We start from the raw sequence: 26875 nt of genomic DNA on the forward strand, positions 1-26875 counted from the left end.
ATCATTATGGGATGCTGAGGGTGTACCGATTGGCCCCCTGCTCCATTTGTCGAGCTCCTGAATCTGGGTAAATCGTTACTTCTCTCGCAATAAGCTCCCGTTTATCAATAAAGTGTGGATTGTGGGGGACTGGGAATGTGTTCTATATTTGTTCTGTTTATGAGTCTGCTTATTCTAATGGCAGCCTGGTATTTAGCCGGAAAGGTCACTGATGGAGTCTTCTTTTGTTGTTTGATTTGGAATCAGTGAATCGCTCTCACCCATTGTGTTAACAAGTCATTAAACATTGAAGGAAATAATGCACGGGAAGAGAGGAGAAATTGCATATGTTTGCGGCATTATTATGAAATAATCATGTTTGTCTCCTAAATTGAGAGTGACTCGCGCCACAATATCAGTAATTAGATGAATTATTGATGGTCGAAGTGGGTGGCCGACTGAGTGGTCGGCGAGGAAGGAAATGAAATTGCCAAAGCCAATTATCGTCTGTTTTAGAGTGGCCCCATTAGGATTGTCACTTAGACCTCCAAATGGCGGAACTAATAAAACTAGCACTTAACCGGCTTAATTAATAGTAAGATGATTCATATTTTAATTGCTGGGCATTAAACAACGGTCGTGCTGAGAGAGAATTCACACGAGGAGAGGAGGAAAGCACGCATTTCCTTCGCTCCCTGTTAGGAAGAGCTGAAATTCGCACCTTAGGTCTAGATTCAAGCGTTAATCGGCGATAGCCGACACCCTTATAGCTGATGTTTTGGCAGTGTCGGAGGTGTAACTGCGTTGGAGGTGTCAAATCGATAAGCAGCTGCTCTTGTAATCATTGTCACAAAGTCACACTCGTCCCACTGGTGTTAGAAGTTCAGAACAAGAAAGTGTAGGATATATAAAAATTATGACGCTAAAATGTAAAATCATTAAACAAAATCGTGAGGATTTCTATAAGCCTGATCGAAGTGTAGATTACATATTACATTCCAGTATTCAAACTTGTAAACAAGCCTGCATGGGATTTCTCTTAATACGACTCCATGCAGCCAATAACAATGTCCACTTTATGCCTTGTGAAATTATTCACCCCCTTGGCATTTTTCCTATTTTGTTGCCTTACAACTCGGAATTAAAGAAGATTTTTTGGGGGGTTTGTATCATTTGATTTACACAACATGCCTACCACTTTGAAGATGCAAAATATTTTTTATTGTGAAACAAACAAGAAATAAGAAAAAAAACAGAACACTTGAGCATGCATAACTATTCACCCCCCCAAAGTCAATACTTTGTAGAGCTACCTTTTGCAGCAAGTCTTTTGGGACATGTCTCTATAAGCTTGGCACATCTAGCCGCTGGGATTTTTGCCCATTCTTCAAGGCAAAACTGCTTCAGCTCCTTCAAGTTGGATGGGTTCCTGCTGGTGTACTGCAATCTTTAAGTCATACCACAGATTCTCAATTGGATTGAAATCTGAGCTTAGACTAGGCCATTCCAAGACATTTAAATGTTTCCCCTTAAAACACTCAAGTGTTGCTTTAGGAGTATGCTTAGGGTCATTGTCCTGCTGGAAGGTGAACCTCCATCCCAGTCTCAAATCTCTGGAAGACTGAAACAGGTTTCCCTCAAGAATTTCCCTTTATTTAGCGCCTTCCATCTTTCCTTCAATTCTGACCAGATTCCCAGTCCCTACAGATGAAAAACATCCCCGCAGCATGATGCTGCCACCACCATGCTTCACTGTGGAGATGGTGTTCTCAGGGTGATGAGAGGTGTTGGGTTTGTGCCAGACATAGCATTTTCCTTGATGGCCAAAAAACTCAATTTTAGTCTTATCTGACCAGAGTACATTTTTCCATATGTTTCGGGAGTCTCCCACATGCCTTTTGGCGAACACCAAACGTGTTTGCTTATTTTTTTCTTTAAGCAATGGCTTTTTTCTGGTCACTCTTCAGTACAGCCCAGCTCTGTGGAGTGTACAGCTAAAAGTGGTCCTATGGACAGATACTACAATCTCCACTGTGGAGCTTTACAGCAAAATCCATTTAAATTACAGGTTGTAATGCAACAAAATAGGAAAAATGCCAAGGGGGTGAAAACTTTTGCAAGGCACTGTAGATATGATGCCAGGAGTCGCTTGTGGATTTGGCAGCTCTAACGCAGTTCCACCTCCGACAAAACAACCGCTATGTGGATGTCGGCTAAAGCAGATCTGATTGAATAGGGCCCCAAGTCTTTCCAACTGGCTTTTCATATCAAACCTACATTCTACCGATTCCTCTGTAAGGGATGAGAAGACGTATCTGGGAGATTTTTTAAAAATAATTTTTGAATACCTTCAGAGAGGTTGCAAAATACATTCATTACCATAGTAAAAACATAGTAATGAACTCATACTACATGCACAATACCTCAAACTCATGTATGGTATTGTTTGACATGAGGAGGTTAGGAGTTTATTTCTTAAGTGTTTAGACATGAATTCAACCCAAATCTATGACACTGCGATAGAATAACTATTCAGTAAGGCAATGAGAACAATTTTTCAAATGTACAGTGTCCATATTAGGACAGACTCAGTCTCAGAGTGTACACCTGACGGCATTCAGCCTCTTATGAATATCCTGCAGTTCTAAATCTGTTTCTTTTACAGATCTGACCCACAGCCAACCCCCTCTCCCCTGGTCATACTATCTACAGTACAGTCCCCAGTGTCGGACAGACGACATCCCACAACCATCCCACAACATCACAGAGAAGGGCCCTAATTGGCCTCAATATTTATCCCAAACGAACCGCCCCCTGAAACCAGAGGGACTCCTCAGTGTACTACTGTGTGCGTTTGTGTTCCATCAGTGCTGTGGGGCACCCAAACACAAAAGCGACTGTATCCTTTTTCTCTAATACCCAACAACTGCCCTGGAACCCCATCTCTCAGGAATCTCAGGAGGGCACCGGGACACGGCATCGCCAACATGAATAAAACAACTTGTTATTCTATTCTAGATAAACAGCCTCAAAGTGCCCGCAAAGGGGGGGAAAGGAAGGCCACCGCTGCTTTGGTTGTTGGTTATCCCCCAGCTACTGCAATGGAGAAGAGGTCCCTGTAGACAGCCTTCGGCCTTCAAGGTGGGCCTCCTCTGTACAGAGTGCTGTCTGCTTTGCCACAGGCACAGGATGGCACTTCTGGCAACAACAACCGACAAAATCGACTCTGTAAAATACCTAGAGAGGATTGTTCATTCGCCATTTAAACAAAACATTTGATTAATTCACCCGACCTCTTATGTACATGTTATTATAAGAAAGTCCCTGGTGGGGATGGGCTCCATGTACAGTATTGTTTACTTACGTTTGATATCAATTCATTGTTTTTAAATCTACATCTGCTGAGAACGAGTCTCTCTGTCACTCATCGAGGAGAACCGTCAACTGGCCTAGATTTGACAAAGCGGTCGGAACGTGCGGTGATACTGTATTAGCATGTAAAACATTACATTACATTAAACTTTTTTTTTAAATCCCAGCCCCCGTCCCCGCAGGAGGTCTTTTGCCTTTTGGTAGGCCGTCATTGTAAGTAAGAATTTGTTCTTAACTGACTTTCCTAGTTAAATAAAGGTTAAATAAAATAAAATAAATAAAAGCCGTCTGCCAACAGAGCAAGGTTAACCGGCGTAAAACGAAGAAGAAAGCACCGGACAGATTGAGAAATTAGCAACGTACAGCGGTGCAACTCTCGGAGGACCCGGCACCGAGGCGAGACCTACTACAGCACATGGCACCAGACAGCTGTGCTGGTAATTATCATCTATATGTTTCGCAGGCAACCTTATCCAGGGCAACATACATGGTTCCTGCTTCAACCACTTAGCCAAGCCATTTACCTTACCCTGGGAGAGCTGGAAGAGGTGAGCTCAGACTCACCTGGGTACATCAACGTAACTGTACAGTGAGCCTTACCACCCACCTGGGTCTCACTATGCTATCTGAGCTAGTTAGCTGGGGTCTCTGGTCCCTGGGTCTCTGCAGTCCAGCGCAGGTATGTAACCCATGCCAGGGGGTTCTCCATGGCCATGGGCAGTGGTGATGTGTCCTTGGGGGGATGAGTGAAGCAATACATCCCCAGCATGGAAGCTTGATCAGCTGAGGTTTCCCAGATGTGTGTGTGTGTGTTTGATGTGATTGATGGATGTTTGTGTGTGTGTGTGTGTGTGTGTGTGTGTGTGTGTGTGTGTGTGTGTGTGTGTGTGTGTGTGTGTGTGTGTGTGTGTGTGTGTGTGTGTGTGTGTGTGTGTGTGTGTGGTGTGTGAGTGGTGTGTGTGTGCTCACTGACGCTGTATATACTGTCTGTGTATGTGTGTGATGCACCGGCGTGTCCGCTGGAGCACCACCAGGTGCCCACTGCCATACTGGTGAGGAACAGCTGGCTCCCACCATCTGCTCCCCCTCTACATCACTACCACTGTGTGTGTGTGTGTGTGTGTTGCGTGTGTGCGTGTGCGTGCGTGTGTGTGCATAGTCTGGCCTCTCCCTTTGAAACACAGGGACTTGCTGATAGACTGGATACACAACAGAACCACCACAGTGGCATTTTAACTTGAGTGATGTTGACAACAATTAGACAAGTGGATAATTATATTACCATGCAATATTCCCTCTACATATTCCCTTTAAATGTACCAACACAGCACTGACTAGACTATCTATTCATAGCTTTTTTGTTGAAGCATTTCTTTACCCATTGGACCTAGTCTATGGGTTTTGAAATCTACGTTAAATCTAGATACGGTGTGAATTCTTCTTCTTGTCTTTGCTGTCACTCATGTGTTTGAAGCAAGCCCGGTCCTTCATCAGGCCCCACGAGGTTTAGCAAAAGATGCCTCGGCTGATGCTAAAAATCCTGAAACATTGCTGAAACACGGCACTGGAGACAGATAGTTTTACTGTTAATTAGGGAGCTCATGTTAAAAGATAAATCAGAGATGGGGGGACGTGGAGGAGGAGAGGAGGGATGGAGGAGAAGGAGGGAGAGAGATACAATAAGTCAGTATGGCCTGAGGGAAGGCCACGGGCAGACAGGATAATGATAGACTGACTAACCAGTGGTTGATTGTGCCTCTACATCCAACCCTTATATCAATGAGAAGTTACTATAAAGTGTCTGGTGAAATTGTAATAAAGTGAGAATTATTTTCACTATATCACAAAACAGTTGATTAACTGATATCAATTGCCCTTTTCGATTATTTTCTTGCATACACATTTTAAAAACTCTCTTCGTATTGAGTGTCAATGATGCCAAGTGCCATACCAAGACAGAGGAACATTGACCACTACACACTGGCTCTTTTCCTGTTCACAGATAATGAAGATTTCAGTAAATAAAGCTAGATATCTACACTGTCCAACATCCCCCTTCATCCCCCAAAAAGTAAGGAAGACGTGACGGAGGGAGGGAAAGTGCAGTTTCTAATCAGAGGGAGGTAGAGGAGTATAATGTTGCTAATGGTGGTAGGAAGTTCTGCTGTGCACTGAAGTAGAGAGGGATGAAGAGGAGGAAGAGGAGGGTGAGGAAGCACACACCACACACTCCACACACACAGTCGGGGGACCGTTTGCTCCAAATGTGGCAAAAGGTACAGAACAAGCCACTCTGTGTGGGCCCCGTTATTTTCTCTTTCTTTCTTCCCCTTTTGAAGACGGCAGGATTTTTTTTTCGACATAAAAGTAAACAACGTTGCCTGCAGGCACAATTTTCCCGGCAACACAATAAAATGTGCAGTGAATTTATGATGGTCATCCATTAGCTCTTACCAAGGAAACATCACCCCATATCTGTCGTCCATCATTATAATAGAGGGTTAATGTGCTGAATTTACATAAAAAAGTCATATTGTCTGCATGAATTATTTACACCCTCAGCTGTTTTTTATTTTTTTCCCTCGTTTTTTTTCTACCGGAACGGCTATAGGGGTTTTCAGGCTGGATTCTCTGGGAAAAATCTGACAGTAAATTCTGCTATGAGGTGGTCTTGTCGTTGGTGGCTCTCTCCTCCTATTTCTCTCTCTGTCCCCATCACTTCCTATATCTGCCCTTATTTCTCTTTCTCTCCCTCGCTCTCCTCCCTCCCTTTCTCTCTCTCTCTCATTGTTTTTCATCAGGGGACAGTGAGGGCCGAGAACAGAGAGATGTTTACTGCGCTCTGATCTAGTAAATTAACATTCACAAGACCCTTGACTTGTCTGGCTCTGTTCTGATTACTATTAACTAAGTGGCTTGTCTGGTTTGATTATCTTGCTTTTAGGTATGTTCATTAAGATTTGCATACACTAACCTAAATGACATCACAATATGTATGTCCGTGGATTACACAGGGATTACGCAACCAGTTGAATAAACTTACTACGAGAACAAGGCAAACACATTTAAATGTCAGTTTAACAATGATATGATAGGTGCACCAAATAAGACATGGGAGGAACAGTGCCAGCCGTAATCCGGGAGAATTAGCCCAATCTCTCTGCCATAATAATAAATGGTTGTACGTTAATGGGAGCCGGGCTGTTACCGCAGAGGCCCTGGGGATAGTCTCTGTGATTGAACAATTATGACAGGCACAATTACTGTTATCATATTATCATAGCTAATCTAACTTAGCGAGAAGCAGCACGCCGATCATCACACTGTCTATTCCCACTGTCACAGAGGTGAGAAAGTGACGTTCGCGCGTCTATGAAACCACACTTACACTCTCATGAATGAACGCACTCGAATGGATACTGCAAATGGCAGCACAATACGTCAACTCACTCACTCACTCACTCCTGGCTGTCTTTGGGCTCCCATTGGTTGTCCTTCAGATGAATGTCTTAATTTTTTCTAATTTCACTTGACAGTGCCACGGGGCGCTCTGGCTCGGTGAGCAAATATCTGACACGCCTCGGCAGAGTGCGGCAGCGCTATCTGCTTCCCTGATCTGACAGACGCACAGCGACTTCTGAGGGATGTATGGAGGCGGCGCAGTCAAAACAAGCCCTCGATTCGTCCTGCTGTGCACCCAAGCGACGCAGACCGCGGAGGGCTAAACGGAAGTGCTGAGGGGCTCTAACGACGTGCCTTGTAACAGGTCCCCCCCCCCCCCGCGGCATTAATCAAGCTCCTGTACACCTGCTACATCAAGGTGGAAACTGACTTTACCATTTAGAGAAATTTGTTACATTTTCCAGCGTATTATACAAGGCACTTGGTTGCTCTGTTTGTAAAAAGGGAAAATTGTAGTTCACAAACAAGCTGGTCCTACACAGAAACCAGCAGAGAGAGGAGAGAAAGAAAGAGAGAGAGAGAGCGCTAGGACATTAAGATATGGACTGTAGCAAGGTGAGACGATCAATTGGAGCTGAGCTAGAGGTGTAACAGTGTAGCCTGAGCTTGTCCAAACATCCCTTGTCTTCCCCCTCCTGCCCTCCCCTCCATGTTTCTGTTGTTTCCTGAAACCGGTGGACAGCTCCAGAGAGGCCTGCTGTTGCTTTCGTGCCTTCCAGCCATTTACTCAGGGATGTTAAGGAAGAGGAGCCGGGAGGTCGGATCATGGATACCTCCTTTGGCTCCATTGTATGCCGTTTTCACTTGTTCAAGGGAGTAACACAGGGGTGGGTTCGTGGGAAGGAAGGGACATGAGCAAGGTCTGGGTCATGACCTCTTGACCCTACCATGTGACCTCTGACCTCCAAACCCTCCAGTGGTTGTTGTTGAGATTCAGAGGAAAAGTCTTTCAGCACCAACACACATACACTGTTGTTTACAGGTTTTCTTATTCCATGTTTTTTAATATCTCTGCTTTTGGCAGTTGTTTCTTTTGGAGCTTTAATAATTGTTTTGCCTTTGATTGTCTGTGTATTTTGGAGACAGGTAAGAATCTAGCAAGCAAAGCCCCCACATGGTAATAAAATACACTTTTATAAAGTAATGGAAATCTGCTTGATGAAGTGGAAGTGTGTTGGAGAAAACTGCTTTTTAGCCACCAAAGGTACAGATTACTCAAGGATGCATATTTGCACACAAGCTTTTCAGGTTCACAAACTACAAATCTAACATCAAGAGGGTATGTCAAAGTGGAAGTTTGATTTCTTCCACACAACTTTCCAAAAAAGTGAGCTAATCTTTCATTTCTAGAAAATTGTGTGATGGCCAAGTAGTCCTGTAAACATGAAGCCTGTGCCACTGTACAAATAGGATAGAAAACAAATTTACATACCCAAATATAAAATCAATGTTCCACCTCACCTAATGACTAATCTCCGTGACACTGCTCTTAGGCACTGATTTACATTCTGAGGGCCTTGAGAAAATGTAAGAGCAGAGCATTAATCTCCCTCAACAAAAAAGCTTGTATTCCCTGACAGGTGGGTCAAAGTTGATGTTTAATCTAGCCCATAATTTCTGAAATGTGCTGACAGAGTGTATTTTAATAAGTTAAAACACGGTTGTGTTTGAAAAACCCTCAAAGCACGACACCCTCAGCAGGAAGCACATATCCTCGGTGGTGAGTTATGGCATGTTGGGGAATCGGGAAGAATGCACCCCGACGCCATCGTCTTTAGAAGAACTATGATTTCACAGAACTTTGGCAGAAACATTTTTAGTCGTTGGGCCTGCTACTTGTATCCGCCAGCTGACCCCTTCACTGGACACGTTTTACTGTTGTTTTGTCCTCAGGTTACCCTATACCCTGATAATACCCTTATACTAATGGCTAAGGTGTAGTTCAGTTCAGAGGTTAACACATTCCCCTTTACCAAGCAGGTATTTTACATACCCCACTGTCATGGTGGCCATCTTGTTTCCCATGCAGAGTGGTGAAGTGCAGCTGTATTAGAGGTCATTGCTTTAAAGATGTCGCTGGTTGCTGGTAATGGAGTTTCTCCCCTGGCTGCACAGTCTGGCTGCAACAGAGATCAGCCGAGTTTCCATTAGAGCTCAGTGTTAAGCAAATATGGCGAGTGGTCATGGGTCATTTAGGAGTCATCAGGGGAAAACAATCATCATCAGCCGAGACGGGAGGAGATAAAGAGTAGCTGTGGAGATAAAGGCAATGAGAAAAAGTAAAAAAATGTATGCACTCACTACAGTAAGTCACTCTGGATAAGAGAGTCTGTTAAATGACTCAAATGTACATGTAAAAATGTAAATGACCGCCAGACTCAATGGATCTGCATCAGACTGTGTCACAGCTCTAAGAAAGCTTTGACTGCATTGGAAACCCAATTGACTCGTTTGTTTTGGACCTATAATGTTATTAGCTATAAACTTATGTTCTAGGGGAAAGACTGCATGCAGACAAAATCTGAAAATCTGATGATTCCAAACCTTATTTCGACATGTTCAGCAGCAAACAGTAGTGATCATCAGCCCAAACTACTCAACTGAATATGCCCATATCGTCATGTATTCCTTTGTATAGAAAAATAAATGTGGGCAACTGATCTTACATATACCATGAGCAACTTTGACAACAACTTTAAAGAAACATTATCAACATCATCAACGTAGGCAAGCCCAAATTAATTTAGGAGGAATTAGTTGGCTGATATCATCATTTGCGGAGCTCATTTTCTGTAGTTCTCGATACAGGAGTTGGGGGTTGGTGGTGGGGGCATTTTGGCTCGTTCTAGAGGTAGGAAAGTTGGCCAGCATCACCCCGGAGAGCGAGGGATCCAGGCTTGGCACCACTCCACACATCCGCCATGGGGCTGCCTAATGGGAGTCTCAAATGCCAACAAGAACACACTCCAACAGGATCCCACAGGTCATAGACGCTGTGCCCCACAGCAACCCAGCTAGCCAAACACAGACACGTCCCAAAGCTTAACACGGTGCCCTCGCTCCCTGAATCCTTATTAATGTGCTTACTTGAGTCCAATCTAAAGTAGCGCATCAGAAAACAGGAAACAAGTCTTCCATAAAGGACGCGTTTAATACCTATCGACTTTCCAATCCCATGTTCTGTTTTTGAATCTCTAGCTAAAGCTGTTGCTCTCCTTGTAACATCGTCTCTGGGGGTTGTAACCCTGAATATATCGAGATATGGGGTTGCAGTTTGGGGATAAACACTAGAAAATGTCCACATCTCATTCTTGAACATGACAGCGTTTTAGCAGCCTGTGTCGGCTTTCTCTCCGAGGTCAATCTCTGAATATGCATGGTAGGAGTGGGGCTGAGGTGGGGGGGGATACGATCTCCTCTTCCCTCCATCTCTGCATCTCCCCTGTCTTTCCATTTCTCCCTCCTCATGCATTTTGTCTGCTGCATCCCTGCTCCTCATTTGCAAAGGCCACGGGCTCTGCGGCGGTCAGAGGCGCGATCAGAGGCGCGACGGACACACAGGGTGGCCTCGCTGGAGAGCGCAGCGGTCACCCACAGCCAGACGCACCTTCCCACACAGTGGTCACCTTGACGACTGATACAGAGTGCCCCCCCATCCCTTCTTGCTGCCGCCCCCTCCACTGTTCACGCTGTAGTGGTCAAAGTTGAACGCTGACAATATTAGCTCATTGGTATCCCAACAGCTACTGCGAGTACCCCTAAATATTAACGCAAGTCACCTGTAACACTGGAAAACAAATCAAAAGTTGTTGGAGAAATGTGTCTGTGAGGACAAGGAACATAAGGACATTGTCTTAGGGAGGTCAAAGAGGTAGGCCTATAGCTAGCTATATTCATGTCTATGCAACCTGGGAAACTGAACACATACACACAACCTCTTGAAGGGTATCTTACTAGAAAATCAAGGGGAACTGATTTCTGAATACAACTCTGTATTACAATTAAACCAGTATTAAAATGACTATCAGTATCAGTGTTAAAACAGTTCTAATTTATTACAAAATAATACCGAAAACCCCGGAATCGATTAAAAAAATAGAATAAAAGATACACAAATCTGTCAAAGTTAAAGGAGTTGTTGCACAGTTCCAGTTATACAAGGCTCTCTACCCCGCACCTGGCCCGACATGTGCATGTTTGGATGGGTGAAGTCAGTGAGTTGGTGAAGTCAGACTCTAACACCAGTGGAGGCTCCTCAGAGGAGGAAGGGGAGGACCATCTTCCGCAGTGATTTTCATAGTTACCTTCGGTCCTCCTCTGGGTACATTGACTTCAATACAAAACCTTGGAGGCTCATGGTTCTAACCCCCTTCCATAGACTTACACAGTAATTATGACAACTTCCGGAGGACATACTCCAACCTATCAGAGCTCTTGTAGCATGAACTGACATGTTGTCCATCCAATCAAAGGATCAGAGAGTGAATCTAGTACTGAAAGCATAAACTACAGCTAGCTAGCACTGCAGTGCATATAATGTGGTGAGTAGTTGACTCAGAGAGTTTTCATCAAATTAATTTCCTCAAAAATGGCGTAGAAGCAAGAGAGAGAGAGAGAGAGAGAGAGAGAGAGAGAGAGAGAGAGAGAGAGAGAGAGAGAGAGAGAGAGAGAGAGAGAGAGAGAGAGAGAGAGAGAGAGAGAGAGAGAGAGAGAGAGAGAGAGAGAGAGATTTTGTCTTTTTTACTTACTTAGCTAGAAAATGCAGCTAGTTAGTTTAGCCTACTCAAACACCCGGCTCAATGAGAGGGATGCTATGTTCACTAGCTGGCTATGACAATCCAACACAACATTGGAACTCTTCCAAGTCAAGGTAAGCTTTTGGTTTTACAAATGTATTGCCACTTTGGCACAACGGTGTAACTGCTGAACTGCTTATTGACTGTACACTGTACTGCATGATTGTAGCGGGTTTACTAATACGTTAGTACTATTAAGCAAAGAAAAAAAAAACTCTTGAGGATACCCTAGGATAGGGGGCCCCACAGCGCATTTTGAAAAAAAATCGTTCCCATTTTCAACGGACGACTAATCAAACTCAGAAGCTAGGGCATGCATATACTTATGATATATGGATAGAAAACACCCTAAAGTTTCTAAAACTGTTTGAATGGTGTCTGTGAGTATAACAGAACTCAAATGGCAGTCAAAACCCCGAGACCGATTGAAACAGGAAGTGGAATTCAGAATTGTGGACTCGACTTCTCATCTTTCCCTATAAATCACACCGTTAACCATGGTTCAGTGAGCACTTCCTATTGCTTCCACTAGATGACGCCAGTCTTTTCACAGTGGTTTGAGCCTTATACAGTCGAAACTCAGTGAATGAGACGCGTTGGAAATTGGTCACAGGGGATGGGCCATCACCATTATGACGCCGGCGGCCATGTCTACCCCCACCTTTGGAAACGGTTTTAAAGGCAATGAAATCATCCCCCTCGAATCTTATTGGCTCTCTTGGTGTTACAGGCCCTGAAGATTAATGTTTTACAACGTTTGACATGTTTGAACGAACCTACAGGCGGGAGAATCTCATTTTATCCGGAACTTCAGCCCTGCGCTTGGAGAGAGCCATAGGACGCGCTACCAACAGCAGGCTAATGGAACGTGAAGTATGGACTTTTTGACCGAAAATACATCTGTTGTGGACCTGGGATGCTTTCTGATGAAGACAACTAAAGGTAGGCAATTATTGACAATATTATACAAGATGAGATGTGACATGCGATTGTTTCCAAGATGGCGCCGAGCTCTGTATATTAGCTCATTTTCTGAGTATCGCATCTCCTTTTATCGCAAAGTGTGATTACCCAGTAAAGTTAATTTAAAATCTGGTATGACAGGTGTTCTCAAGAGATATTCATCTATAAATGTTAGATTGACAATATAAATTTAAAAAATCGTTATCGGATAGTAATTTAGGGAATTGTAGCATTGTTTACCGGGACGCATTTGAGGGGAAATTATTTAGTCAACGTCAGACGCCGATGTAAAATGCTGTTTTTATATATAAATATGACCTTTATTGAACAAAAGAATGCATGCATTGTATAACATGATGTCCTAGGGGTGCGATCTGATGAAGTTTGTAAAAGGTTAGTGCTGCATTTAGCTGTTTTTTGATTATATGTGATGCAAGTGGTTGGTCGGAAAATGGCTATGAAGCTGCTTTTTACGATGGACTCATCTAACATAATCTAATGATTTGCTTTTCCTGTAAAACCTTTTTGAAATCGGACGACGTGGGTCGATTCAGGAGAGGTGTATCTATAAAACAAAAAAAATATATATATATATATATTTTTTTTTTAATTATGATTTTTTTTAAATGCTAATTGGCGATATGATTTTTCGCTGGATTTTGATCCCGCTGACGGGATGAGACGCTGGAGAGGCTAACTCTGTTGACCATGACGTTACTTTAGCTGGTGACAACGATGTAGGCTGTGTGTAGCGGTTATGATATGGTTTGGCTTGGACTTTTTTTTTCTTCGCCTGGTCAAATACTGCAGATGTGTTGTGCATTGAAGTCCACAAGCGAAGAGAAAATGTGAGAGGAGGAAAGCTCATAGATGCAAGAAGGAATACAATATGGCTGCTATGAAAGTGAATTCTTTTTACGTGTGATCAGGGCTGTATTCATTCTGCCGATTCTGATGAAAAAATTTTCACGGAAGCAAATGGAACGAAAACGAGGATAAACATAACAGAATTTGTCCAATAGAAATTCTTGTTTGCAACTGTTGGACTGATGATTACACCCTAGATCAGCTAGATGCAGGCAAGTGTGTGCAAGTTGGTATTGAATGTGTCACTGTCTGTCCATGTGTCACATGTTGTAAACTTTCATTCATAGGCTAGGTCGTAGCAACCTCACGATGGGTGTATGGGTAAATTCGTAGTAGCCGAAACCTATCGATGTCACATTGAGCTGGGTCGAATGGAATATGAATGACATCCAATATGGTACAATAGAAATAAGGCCATGCTCCTGAAAAAAATCTATCGTCCTCCCTCATGTTAAATGGCACCGACTGCCACTGAGTAACACACAGCTGTACTATTGGGCGAGACTTCCTGCCCTAATGCTGTAAGTGTTCCAGATTTCTGTCAGATGGAGGGAGGGGTGAGAAGGGAGTGAGGAGAGAGACCAGGGGTGGGATGGCAGATGGTTACCTTGACTGAACTTTTGCACCTGCTAAGGGGGGGCGGGGGGGGACTGTAGAGTGTTGGGTAATGTAATGCAACTATATACCTAACACACACATACCCCACAGCACATCCTATAACTGCATGATATGTTACATTCTAGACACCTGAATAGATGACACTCCCACACCAAACAGAACCTCCTCCAAACCAGTTTAACGCTTAAGACTCCTTACACTTGACTCTTCACATTTAAACCATTCTAGTGGCAGCCCACATTGAGTGACAGGGTACGTTTGCTCTATTGAGCCACAGTCAATGATAAGGCTTAGAGTGTGGATGAGAGTGATTCTAGCAGCCCCTGGGCTGCTTTGGTGCTGTGGTGTACTATACTGTACCTGCCTGCCTGCTGCCTACTGCCGATCGCACTGATTGGGTGTGTTTAATAATGCATGGCTGAGAGCCCAGGACAGGCCCTTTGATAAAGTACAGCTGAGGAGCACATGCATAAGCAGCTTCAGCCATATGCAGAGGGAAATTGATGGCGGAGATAAAGCCATGGTGTGTGTGTGTGTGTGGGTCGTGTGTGGTTGTGGGTCGTGTGTGTGTTTGTGGGTCGTGTGTGTGTTTGTGTGTGTGGGGGAGGGGGAGTGTATTAGGAGTGTATCATGAGTAAGTGCATATGGATGTGTGTGTATATGAATATATGAATGTGTGTGTGTCTGTGTGTATGTGTGTGTACGTACACTACATGGCCAAAAGTATGTGGAGACCCATTTAAATTAGTGGATTCGGCCATTTCAGCCAAACCCGTTGCTCACAGGTGTTTAAAATTGAGCACACAACCATGCAATCTCCATAGACAAACATTGGCAGTAGAATGGCCTTACTGAAAAGCTCAGTGACTTTCAACGTTGCACCGTCATAGGATGCCACCTTTCGAACAAGTCAGGCTGTCAAATGTCTGCCCTGCTAGAGCTGCCCGGTCAATTGTAAGTGCTGTTATTGTGAAGTGGAAACATCTAGGAGCAACAACGGCTCAGACGCAAAGTGGTAGGCCACACAAGCGCACAGAACAGGACCACCAAGTGCTGAAACGCGTAGCTCGTAATAATTGTCTCTCTTCGGTTGCAACACACTACCGAGTTCCAAACTGCGTTTAGAAGCAACGTCATCACAAGAAGTGTTCGTCAGGAGCTTCATGAAATGGGTTTCCATGGCCAAGCAGCCACACACAAGCCTAAGATCACCATGCGCAATGCCAAGCTTTGGCTTGAGTGGTGTAAAGTTCGCCACCATTGGACTCCGGAGCAGTGGAAATGCATTCTCTGGAGTGATAAATCACGCTTCACCATATGGCTGTCCGACAGATGAATCTGGGTTTGGCGGATGCCAGGAGAACGCTACCTGCCCCAATGCATAGTGCCAACTGTAAAGTTTGGTGGAGGAGGAATAATGTTTTGGTGCTGATTTTCATGGTTCGAGTGAAGCGAAATCTTAACGCTACAGCATACAATGACATTCTAGACGATTCTGTGCTTCCAACTTTGTGGCAACAGTTTGGTGAAGGCCCTTTCCTGTTTCAGCATGACAATTCCTCCATGCAGAAAGCGAGGTCCATACAGAAATGGTTTGTTGAGATAGGTGTGGAAGAACACAACTGGCCTGCACAGAGCCCTGACCTCAACCCCATCGAACACCTTTGGGATGAATTGGAACAAAGCATTGCGAGCCAGACCTAATCGCACAACATCGGTGTCCGACCTCACTAATGCTCTTGTGGCTGAATTAAGGCAAGTCCCCGCAGCAATGCTCCAACATCTAGTGGAAAGCCTTCCCAGAAGAGTGGATGCTGTTATAGCTGCAAAGGGGGGACCAACTCTATATTAATTCCCATGATTGTTGAACGTCCACATACTTTTGGCCGTGTAGTGTATGCATGTGTATACTGTGTCTGCAGCTTTGATAAGCTGCATGGCGGGTGGGGTCAAGGGGTCAGGGGGCTGCTAGGGTCTAAGGCTGCTGCCGCCCGCCACACACCACAGTACACCATCACCACCAGGAGAGAGGCAGGGCATTAATAAACAATCTGTCTGGGTATGTATATCCATGCAAAACAGGCCTCCGCACCACACCCCCTCCATCTTTGCACACAGAAACCAAGACCTTCACACAACACATCCCTCTACCGCTCTCCACCATTGTTTTCTTAACTTGTTTCTCTTTCTCTCTTTCTTTCTCTCTTTCTCTCTTTCTTTCTCTCTTTCTTTCTTTCTTTCGTTCTTTCTTTCTTTCTTTCTCTCTCTCTCTCTCTCTTTCTCTCTGCCCCTTCAGTCTCTTTTTCCACACACACTTTCCTCTCAGTTCTTTCTTCGCTGATCTTTCTTCATCTTCATCTCACTAATTTACTTTCAGGTCATTCTCTCAGTCTATCTTGCCAGTGAAAGACATCACAGGTCATGAGAAATGTCCTCTAAAAGCAGCCTAAGGACGCAATCTCTGTTGCACTCCACCTGGACAAGAGGAACACCTGTGTGTAAATGCTGTTAATTGACTACAGCTCTGCGTTCAACACCGTAGCGCCGTCCAAGCTCATGACTAAGCTCAGGACCCTGGGACTGAACACCTCCCTCTGCAACTGGATCCTGGACTTCCTGACGGGACTCACCCCCAGGTACTGAGGGTAGCCAACAACACATCTGCCACACTGACCCTAAACACGGGGGCCCCTCAGGGGTGCATGCTTGGTCCTCCTGTACTCCCTGTTCACCCACGACTGCGTGGCTTCACACAACTCTAACACCATCATTAAGTTTGCTGATGGCACGATGGTGGTATAGTCCTGATCACCGATGATTCTGACATAGGCTATAAGGAGGAGGTCAGTGACCTGACAGTGTGGTGCCAGGACAACAACCTCTCCCTCAATGTCAGCAAGACAATGGAGCTGATCGTGGACTACAGGAAACGGAGGGCCAAGCACTGCCCCATCCACATTGTGACGGCAGTAGTGGAACGGGTCGAGAGCTTTATGTTTCTCTGTGTACACATCACTAAGGAATTAACATGGTCCACATACACCAACACAGTCTTGAAGAAGGCTTGACAATGCCTCTCCCCCTCAAGAAACTAAAAAGATTGGGCACGGGCCCTCAGATCCTCAAAAAGTTCTACAGCTGCACCATTGAGAGCATCTTGACTGGCTGCATCACCGCCTGGTATGGCAACTGCTTGGCATCCGACTGCAATGCGTATTGTGTATGGCCAGTACATCACTGGGGCTAAGCTCCCTGCCATCCAGGACCTCTATACCAGGCGGTGTCAGGGGAAGACCCTATAAATTGCACGGCAAGTGGTACCGATCCACCAACAGAACCAACAGGACCCTGAACAGACATAAGATTGCTAAATAGTTAACCAAATAGCTACCATGGCTATCTGCATTGAACCCCTTTTGCACTAACTCTTTTGACTCATCACATACGCTGCTGCTACTTCTTATTATCTATCCTGTTGCCTAGTCACTTATTTGTTTATTTAGATTTTTTTGTCTATTCTGTGGGGGTGGTAGTTGGAGAGAGAAAGGGGGAGAGAGGGAGTGGGAGGAGGAGAGGAAAAGAGGGGACGAAGGAACGATAGGTGGTGGGTGGACTCACTGAGGAAGATATTTGGACAAAAGTTTTGTCACTTTACCCCTACCTATATGTACATATATACCTTGTACCACTGCACATCAACTCAGCACTGGTACCCTGTGTATATAGCCAAGTTATCATTACTCATTGTGTATTTATACCTCGTGTTATTCATTTTCTATTATTTTTCTATTTTTCTTACATCTTGTGTTTAGGAAGCACGTGACAAATAACATGTGATTAGATTAATTTGATTTGATTTGAAATGGTGGATGGTCACATACTCCATGACAGGGACATACACCACTCTGATTGGACAAAACTTTTCTTGCTCCAACTACCAGCCCCACACAGCCATAAAGAATAGACAATAAGATATACAGTACGGGCAGGGAAAGAAAGAGAAACCCCTCTATATTTTTGTTGCAGCTTTAATTTACTCTTGCCATGAATTTTTCAGTGCTCTCTGCAGGCTTGGTGTCGGGGCCAGTGGGAGTGGGCCATCTCACCCTCCCCTCCCCTCCGCTACTCCACCTCCGCCTCATCCACCCTGCTGCAAGAGAGGGATAAATATTTCAGCTGTCTTTATTGGAGACTGTTCTGCCTCCCCAAAACACCATGGCACGGATGCAAGTAAACACCAACTCCCCTCAATGTATTTCCCACTCTCTGTTCTGTCCCTTATTCGCTCTACCTCTCTAACTCTATTTGTCTTTCTTTCTTTCTCTTTTTCTCTCTCCTTTCGTCTTTCTCCTTCTCCATCAGCCCTCTCTTCCTCTCTGACTGTGAGTCACTAGCTCCTGCAGAATGGGCATGTTTCTCTCTCTCTCTCTCTCTCTCCCTCTCCCTCTCTCTGACTCTCTGTGTCTCCATCGCTCTCACTCTCTTTAATATACTCCTTAACGGAAGGCTGGCAGGAACTTGGTATTGACACATCTTACACTACTTTATTAACTGTCACCCTTTCCTATTTTCCAACACCTGTAATGTGCTCATTCTGCCTGAGTCAGTCATTAGTGTTCACTAAGCAGTGTGTATGTGTGTGTGTGTGTGTGTGTGTGTGTGTGTGTGTGTGTGTGCGTGTGTGTGTGTGTGTGTGTCCGTGTGCGTGTGCGTGTGCGTGTGTGTGTGTGTGTGTGTGTGTGTGTGTGTGTGTGTGTGTGTGAGAGAGAGAGACAGTGCATGCGTGTGTGTCTGTCTATGTGTACATGTTTTTGTGTATGTACTGTATACATGTGCAACTGTACACACATGTATCTTAGTTACATCTCACAGATGCATCCAAACCATCACGCGGCAGTGTTGACACACAGGGAGCTCCAGTGAAGATGCTAAAGGTGTACTTACGTAGGCAAATGGGACCTCACGAGCTGACTGGAATGCCCCAACACAACACGGGCATGAACAAAGTCTCTCTGCATGCAACACAGGCAAAAAGACCAATAAGCAATTTGAAGAAGTTGGAATTGGATTTTGAGGGCGAGGATGAGGATGCAGGGTCACCTTTTATCACAGATCAGTGGATCCCTGAGCGGGGGTCTCTCTGTCTCTGCATCAGAGGCACAGTCAGCGCCCACAGGAGGCCATATTGAAATGAGCAGCCGCCCCCATGGGCACTTAGCCGCCCCTGACATTTGGAGTGGGGGGGACCCCTTGTTTCCGCCCAGCGACCCAATTGCCTCCGCTCCCCCACGTCTCACCTTACCTCCCCCTCCCTCCCCCGGACTCACCCCTCTCTGATTTGGCCCGGCATCTCATTTGCCTATTCATCTAAAAGCACAAAATGCCCACTGAGATCCAATATGGGGCGGAGGCGGGGGGCGCGAGCAGGCCCGCAGCAGGGGTGGAAAAACAGCAAAACACAACGATGGAGGTAAGAGAGAAAAAGAACCAGGAAAGAGGTGGAGGATAGTGGAGGATGCCGGGGCCACCGACGGGAGGTAGCTTCAAATGGCTTCCTGGCTCCCTCACACTCCTCTCCCCCCTGCCTCCTCCATCTATCTCTCTCCTCTGTCTCTGTTCTACTCCATCACCCCCGTTCACTGGGGCGTGGTGCAGATTGGGAAGTGCGGCCCGCTTGACCCTCATACTGAAAGAGAGCAAGGGTCCGGTGGGGGTCCGGCTAGCTCTAGTGGTAGGGGGGTTCCGTTATGAAAGAACTCACATTCGGACCCCCACCCTCGGGTCCATGGACCTCCAGAAGCCAACCCAGGTCCAACTTCTAATGTTGTTTCCCTAGGTTTTAGAAGTCAAAGAAAACTGGACTTCAGTATAACTGGTAGAGATCAAAATGAACGGGGCGCTGGCTCGGAAGAGCAGCAAGGCTAGGACTGTATGCTACGTTTTATGCATTGAAACTAGGTCTCTCAAGCCATGGAGTTTGGCATCAACATGATGTGAGGCAGAGCGTCGGGAAGGAGGGATGAGATCAACACTGATTCAGGGCACAGTGAGTGGGATAAGGAACCAGGGAAGTAGGAAGAAGAAATGTGACTTGGAGAAAATGGCTTCCAGTTTAGTGATATAGAATACGGATGGAGTGGTAATAGAACAAGGATGGAGTGATGTAGAGGGGTGATGTAAGGTGATATAAGTAGGATTGAGATGGGATAACAGATAAGTGGTTTCAGGTTTATTATTGACATCATTGCATAGCAAGTCGAGGCGAGTCCCACTCTAAAATAAATGCCTACACATCACATAATAATCACAGAATACTTGATAGCTGTGATGAGAATGGGGTGATAAGAGGGTAAGATGGCGAGAGAGAGATTAGCATGTAAATGTGAAGGCAAAACATTGCTGTGAGACAATTTTGCTGCGCTTAGTGAGTGCAGTGGCCAGCCCGGTTTGGTCAGTAAGGGCAGTAGAACAAGGACAGGACAGGACAAGGAGAGTTCAGTAGGACCCTGTTGCCGATTGCTGCTGGCCATTTAACGGTCAGTGTGGAGAGGGAGACAGTACATTAGGAGTGGTTCAGAGAGAGGCCAAACTGCCCTGCGCCTCCATAACTGCTCAGAGGCAAGGGGGAGGGAGGGAACGGAGCGGTGAGGGTGAGGGGAGGACAGGGGGAAGGAGAGGAGGAGAGGAGAAGAGGGAAGGAGAGGAGAGAGCTAGATGTCTCTGCTATTCTTCTCTGCTAAGAGTGAGTAGTGAGTGGGGCCAAGAAAATCCAACCCCTCAAATCAAACTCCCACTACAGTATATCAATATATAAAGGAGAGAGTGTGAGTTTTTGCTCATGAAAATGACCTCCAATGAAAAAGAACAGGTTTCTGTAAGTAGGGCTACCAGCTGAAACGTGGCCTATACACCTGCACTCTCTTGTGATCTCTCCGCCTTCCCTTTATCTCTTTATGTAAACAGGCAAAAACACACGGATTCACACACACATGCCGACTCACTAGAACACACACACACGCATAGTCACACACACACACACAAACAAACAAAGGTTATTAGGGCTAATTGCACAGGCGATGCCAATTTCCATAGCATATACAAAATCAAAGAGGGTACACTTTCTCTCCTCTGCGTCCTCTGTCTCTTTAATGTTCTTGAATAGGTGAGCCAGACTCACTTCTGAAACAGTTTCCTTGTTCTAAACATCACACTCTTCTATTGCACGTCCCAAATGGCACCCAATTCCCTATATAGCACACTACTACTTTTGACCAAAGCCCCATGGTTCATGGTCAAAAGTAGTGCGCTACATAGGGAATAGGGTGCCTTTGGGCCGCAGACTCTGCATCCACAAAAGTAGACTGAAGGAGACCATTACAGAAGCTGTTTAAGAGCCACAATCACCATATGAAAACAAGCTCACTTCTGAAGGCTTCGCGTCTTGTCTGAATACTATTTCTTTGCTTGAAAACTGCAATTTGGATATAATGATTCAAATGCCCAGTAAATGATATCCATTCGGGTGGTAGAGTACCTCTCTCCACCATTGTAATGTTGCAAGGGCCACATGTACCAATGATTTCAAAGGTTTCCTTGGATCGCAGCCTTAATATCTCTGTCCAATATGCAATGGTGAATGTTTTTTTGGTTTTTTTAGGGGGGTAGATCAGCTTTAATATTGCAAGGAGATTGAGGCTTCTCTCAATGTAATTGTCTGCATTATTTTCAATCCCCCATATCTTTTCTTTGTAAATATATATTTAAAAAAAATATTTTCCTTTATTATTGTCCCCTAACCCTACCAGTAAACTAATGGTCAACAACACTTAGGCTTCTATTTCCAGCTTATACATACTATATACATTGTACGGACACAGTATATTTTACAATAGTTATCTTTTGTTTGTTTTTAGTCCCCTAATTCAGCTCCACTCAACCCCTCCCGTCTATCTCTGAAGACCATCCAGTTTGTATTTCTATTTGCCATATATTTTTTCAACTGTGAGATGTTTCACAAAAGTTCTGAACCTTTCTATTCTCATAGTTTCTACGGATTGTAAATTAAAGATAAAGATTTTTGCTAAGAGTATTGTTGTATTATTGATCTATTGACTATGACTTTTCAAATCACCCAGCAGTGCTATTCGCAGAGTTATGTTGGTGAATGTTTAGAGCTTCAAACATGCATGGCTGCTTAAGATGGCAAAACGGCTGCATTTAGAACTTCATTATCCCAAATCACCGCTTTCTAGAGACAACAACATATGCAAAGGCAATATCTAACCCCCCTGTAGCAACTGATAATGTAATAACTGCCAATAATGTAATAACTTTTGATGATAATGTAGTCAATTGCCAATCGTTTAAGAAATATGCTGAACACATAACGTAATAATGTTTTTGAGCATTATGTTATAATTCAATAATTATAATTGCATTATGGATTGATTATCACATTATGATAAAAACATTCATCAATAGTGTAATAACTTAAACCAATAGTGTAATAACAAACTAAAATCACTCTCTCGCTCTCTTTAATGGCATGCCTATTAAGTGTCACACACTTGAGGAACACTTTGCATTTGGATCCATTGCCAATTTGAAGATGTACCGGGCAGTCATCTGATTAGCCAAATTGTAATGATCACAAAAATATTCAACAGGAGTTTCAACCCTCCTTATCCCAGGCTTGACTAGGCCACTTGGTCATACAGAGTGGAGATGGATCCAGACTCATGTCAATGCCGCCCACACATAACAGCATGTTATGCTGACCAAAAAAACAGCTTGTTCCGGGGATGTCACCAGACTCATTTTGTTTGCAGAGTTCTACTTGTATCTATAAAAAAACATGACATATCCGTTAAGATTTTAGTAGTCTGATTCCCTGACTGACTGGGGTTGGGGGTGTATATTGGGGGGTCAATTGTGTCATGTGATCGTCTTGATATTACTGCTAAAGTCAGGTTTAGAGCTACAGTAGGATTCAGGAATGTGGTTTGGTGTGTAGTCAGATATTACTGAAGCATGAAAATAAAAGAATATAGTGAATATTACATTATTGGTTAAAGTTATTACATTATTCATGGGAAAAGTATCGACCTCATAATGAAATTAATGAAATAATTAACAAATAATGTAATAATTACTACATTATGTGCAAAAACATTATTACATTATCCTTTCAGCATATTTATTACATTATTGGCAAGTTATTACATTATCAGCATTCATTACATTATAAATGCAAAAGTTATTACATTATTGCATTGTATTACATTATCGGTTGCTACACCCTCCTTGTTTGCTTTCATATCATCCCTCTGTGAATACATTAAGCGCTCCATAGAGTGAGGGCAAATGAATGACCGCTCACAGCTCAAGGCTGTGTGCTTCTTCACCTTAGCCGTATAGAAAACAACCACTTCTCTGTCCACCATTACATTTTTCATCAGGATTTGACTCTATTTTCTATGCTAAGGATAGATATCCTTCTCCTTATCCTTCTCCTCAGCCACGATACAAAAACTTCACTTAACAAAAAACTCTCTCTTTACTCCTAATGCATTAGAAGTGACACCTTAATTGTCCTTTCCCTCATAAGGCATTGGGAGTTGCACCTTGATTGAAGTGGCCTCCACCGCACAACAAGCCTGAAAGATAACACTGGAGGTTGTGGGCTTGAAGGGCTCGGACTGCCCTGACTACCTTCGGAATCCTCAGGAGATGGGGTAGAGAGGGGAACGTAGAGGGCATCAATCCCCAATAAGCCCATCCTCATTGGGAACGCTCGGGAATGCGTGACCCCGGTCACAGGGCTATTGTCTCGGCTCCTCTCGGCTCCTTATCATAATGTAAGTCGTGTTGTCTCTCCCATTACACATCGGCCATTCAATTAGCCCCCATTTCCATTGTAATAGAGCACCGCGTCGTAGGGGTCAGGAGTGACAAGGAGTGACAAGGAGAGGAGGGTGGGCGGCAGGGACGTCAGGATGGTGGTGTGGGAGAGCTTTGTCAGTGTACCTGGATGAACGCCGAGCGAAGACGAGAAGTCTTTGAGAGGTGCAGCGAAGTAAGATACCGTACAGGTATCCGATAGGATAAATGTGTAAGGGGAGGTTTTGCGCAGGAAAATGAATGGCAGAATTGTTGTGCAGAACTGATGGGTAGTGGAAAGATAATGGATTCGGGAACTTTAAACGTTTTGGTTACAGAGTATTGGAATACAGTAAATAGGTGCATTTTTTACACAGTGAGAAAGGGAGCCCAAGCAAAACATAAGAAAGAAGAGTTTGAGAGTACATTACACTTCATGCACCATATCCTGTGCCTGTCTTGTGTCTTGTGTTGGTCTCAATCATATTTAGGAGGTGTTGTCGTGTCACATACTGTAATCCAGTGGTTGCCAAACTTTTTATAGTCCTCTACCCCTTCAAATATTCAACCTCCAGCTGCGTACCCCCTCTAGCACCAGGATCAGCGCACTCTCAAATGCTGTTTTTTGCCATCATTGTAAGCCTGCCACACACACACACTATACGATACATTTATTAAACATAGAAATGAGTGTGAGTTTTTGTCACAACCTGGCTCGTGGGAAGCGACAAAGAGCTCTTATAGGACCAAGGCACAAATAATAATATAATAACAATCAATAATTTTGCTCTTTATTTAACCATCTTACATATAGAACCTTGTTTGTTCATCGAAAATTGTGAATAACTCACCACAGGTTAATGAGAATGGTGGGCTTGAAAGGATGCACATAACTCTGCAATGTTGGGTTGTATTGGAGAGAGCCTCAGTCTTAAATCATTTTCCACACAGTCTGTGCCTGTATTTAGTTTTCGTGCTAGTGAGGGCTGAGAATCCACTCTCACATAGGTACGTGTTTGCAAAGGGTATCGGTGTCTCAACAGCCGATTTGCCAACGCAGGATACTCTGAGGGCAGCCCAATCCAGAAATATGGCAGTGCCTTCTGATTAAATTCAATTTTCACAGAACCGCTTGTTGCAATTTTGATGAGGCTCTCTTGTTCAGATATCGGTAAGTGGACTGGAGGCAGGGCATGAAAGGCATAAGGAATCAAGTTGTTTGTGTCATCCGTTTTGGGAAAGTACCTGCGTAATTGCGCACACAACTCACTTAGGTGCTTACTATATCACATTTGACATTGTCCGTAAGCTTGAGTTAATTTGCACAGAAGAAATCATACAATGGTGGAAAGACCTGTGTGTTGTCCTTGTTAATGCAGACAGAGAAGAGCTCCAATTTCTTAATCATAGCCTCAATGTTGTCCTGCACATTGAATATAGTTGCGGAGAGTTCCTGTAATCCGAGATTCAGATCATTCAGGCGAGAAAAAACATCACCAAGATAGGCGAGGCGTGTGAGAAACTCGTCATCATGCAAGTGGTCAGACAAATGAAAATTATGGTCAGTAAAGAAAACTTTAAGCTCATCTCTCAATTCCCAAAAATGTGTCAATACTTTGCCCCTTGTTAACCAGCGCACCTTCTGTATGTTGTAAAAGCGTTACATGGTCGCTGCCCATATCATTGCATAGTGCAGAAAATACACAAGAGTTCAGGTGCCTTTCTTTAACAAAGTTAACCATTTTCACTGTAGTGTCCAAAACGTCTTTCAAGCTGTCAGGTATTCCCTTGGCAACAAGAGCCTCTCGGTGGATGCTGCAGTGTACCCAAGTGACGTCGGGAGCAACTGCTTGCACGCACGTTACCACTCCACTATGTCTCCCTGTCATGGCTTTTGCGCCATCAGTACAGATACCAACACATCTTGACCACCAAAGTCCATTTGATGTCACAAAGCTGTCCAGTACTTAAAAAATATCCTCTCCTGTTGTCCTTGTTTCCAGAAGAGAATGTCTTCCTTAATTGACCCCTCATAAACGTAACGGACATATACCAGGAGCTGTGCCAGGCCCGCCACATCTGTTGATTCGTACAGGTGTAACGCATAGAATTCAATTGCTTGTATGCGAAGCAGTAATTGTTTCAATACATCTCCTGCCATGTCACTGATCCATCGGGAAACAGTGTTGTTGGATGAAGGCATTGTCTGTACAGTTTTTTGGGATTTCCCCCCCAGCATTGTCCCAGCCATTTCCGCAGCAGCAGGAAGAATTAAGTCCTCCACAATAGTATGGGGGTTGCCTGTCCTAGCCACTCGGTAGATCACCATATAAGACTCTTCTAGCCTCTTCTTATTAATGGTATCTGGTGCTTTTACTACTCAAAATTCGTCTTAATTCTCGCTCAAAAATCTCCCGCGGTTTATTTGTTTCTAAATGTCTGCGCAAGAGTGAAGGTTTCATCGAGTTGTGAGATAGTACTTTTGAATATACTGTATAACACACCGTGGCTGAGGAAAGGCCCTACTAGCAATATAAGTGAACGCCAAATCAATGTAGTTGTCATCATATTTGCACCTCTTTGATGGTCCAACGTCCCTGTCTGTTGTTCAGTGCTTTCCCGGGTAATGGGCAGTGGCTCTTCGGCTACATCAGATTCACAACTGTCAGTGTCCATGCTAGCTGGGCTAACAGCAAATGTAGAATTACTGATGCTAGCATTGGATGTGCTCGTGGAAGCAGAACAACTTGTGTCATCGACAGGTGCAGGTGTAGTACTGCTGGTAGTAGCAGTACTACTAGTAGAGCTGGTATGTGTCTCTATGGACGCGGGCCTTACTTTTGTTTTTACCATTTATCCATTTCCAAGCAAAGGGAATGAGCAGCAGCTACATCAGCTACATACGGACCGTTAATGGAATTCCCACGAGAGAGTAACGG

The sequence above is a fragment of the Salmo salar genome, chromosome ssa05 (assembly GCF_905237065.1).
Source record: "Salmo salar chromosome ssa05, Ssal_v3.1, whole genome shotgun sequence".
Lineage (NCBI taxonomy): Eukaryota > Metazoa > Chordata > Actinopteri > Salmoniformes > Salmonidae > Salmo > Salmo salar.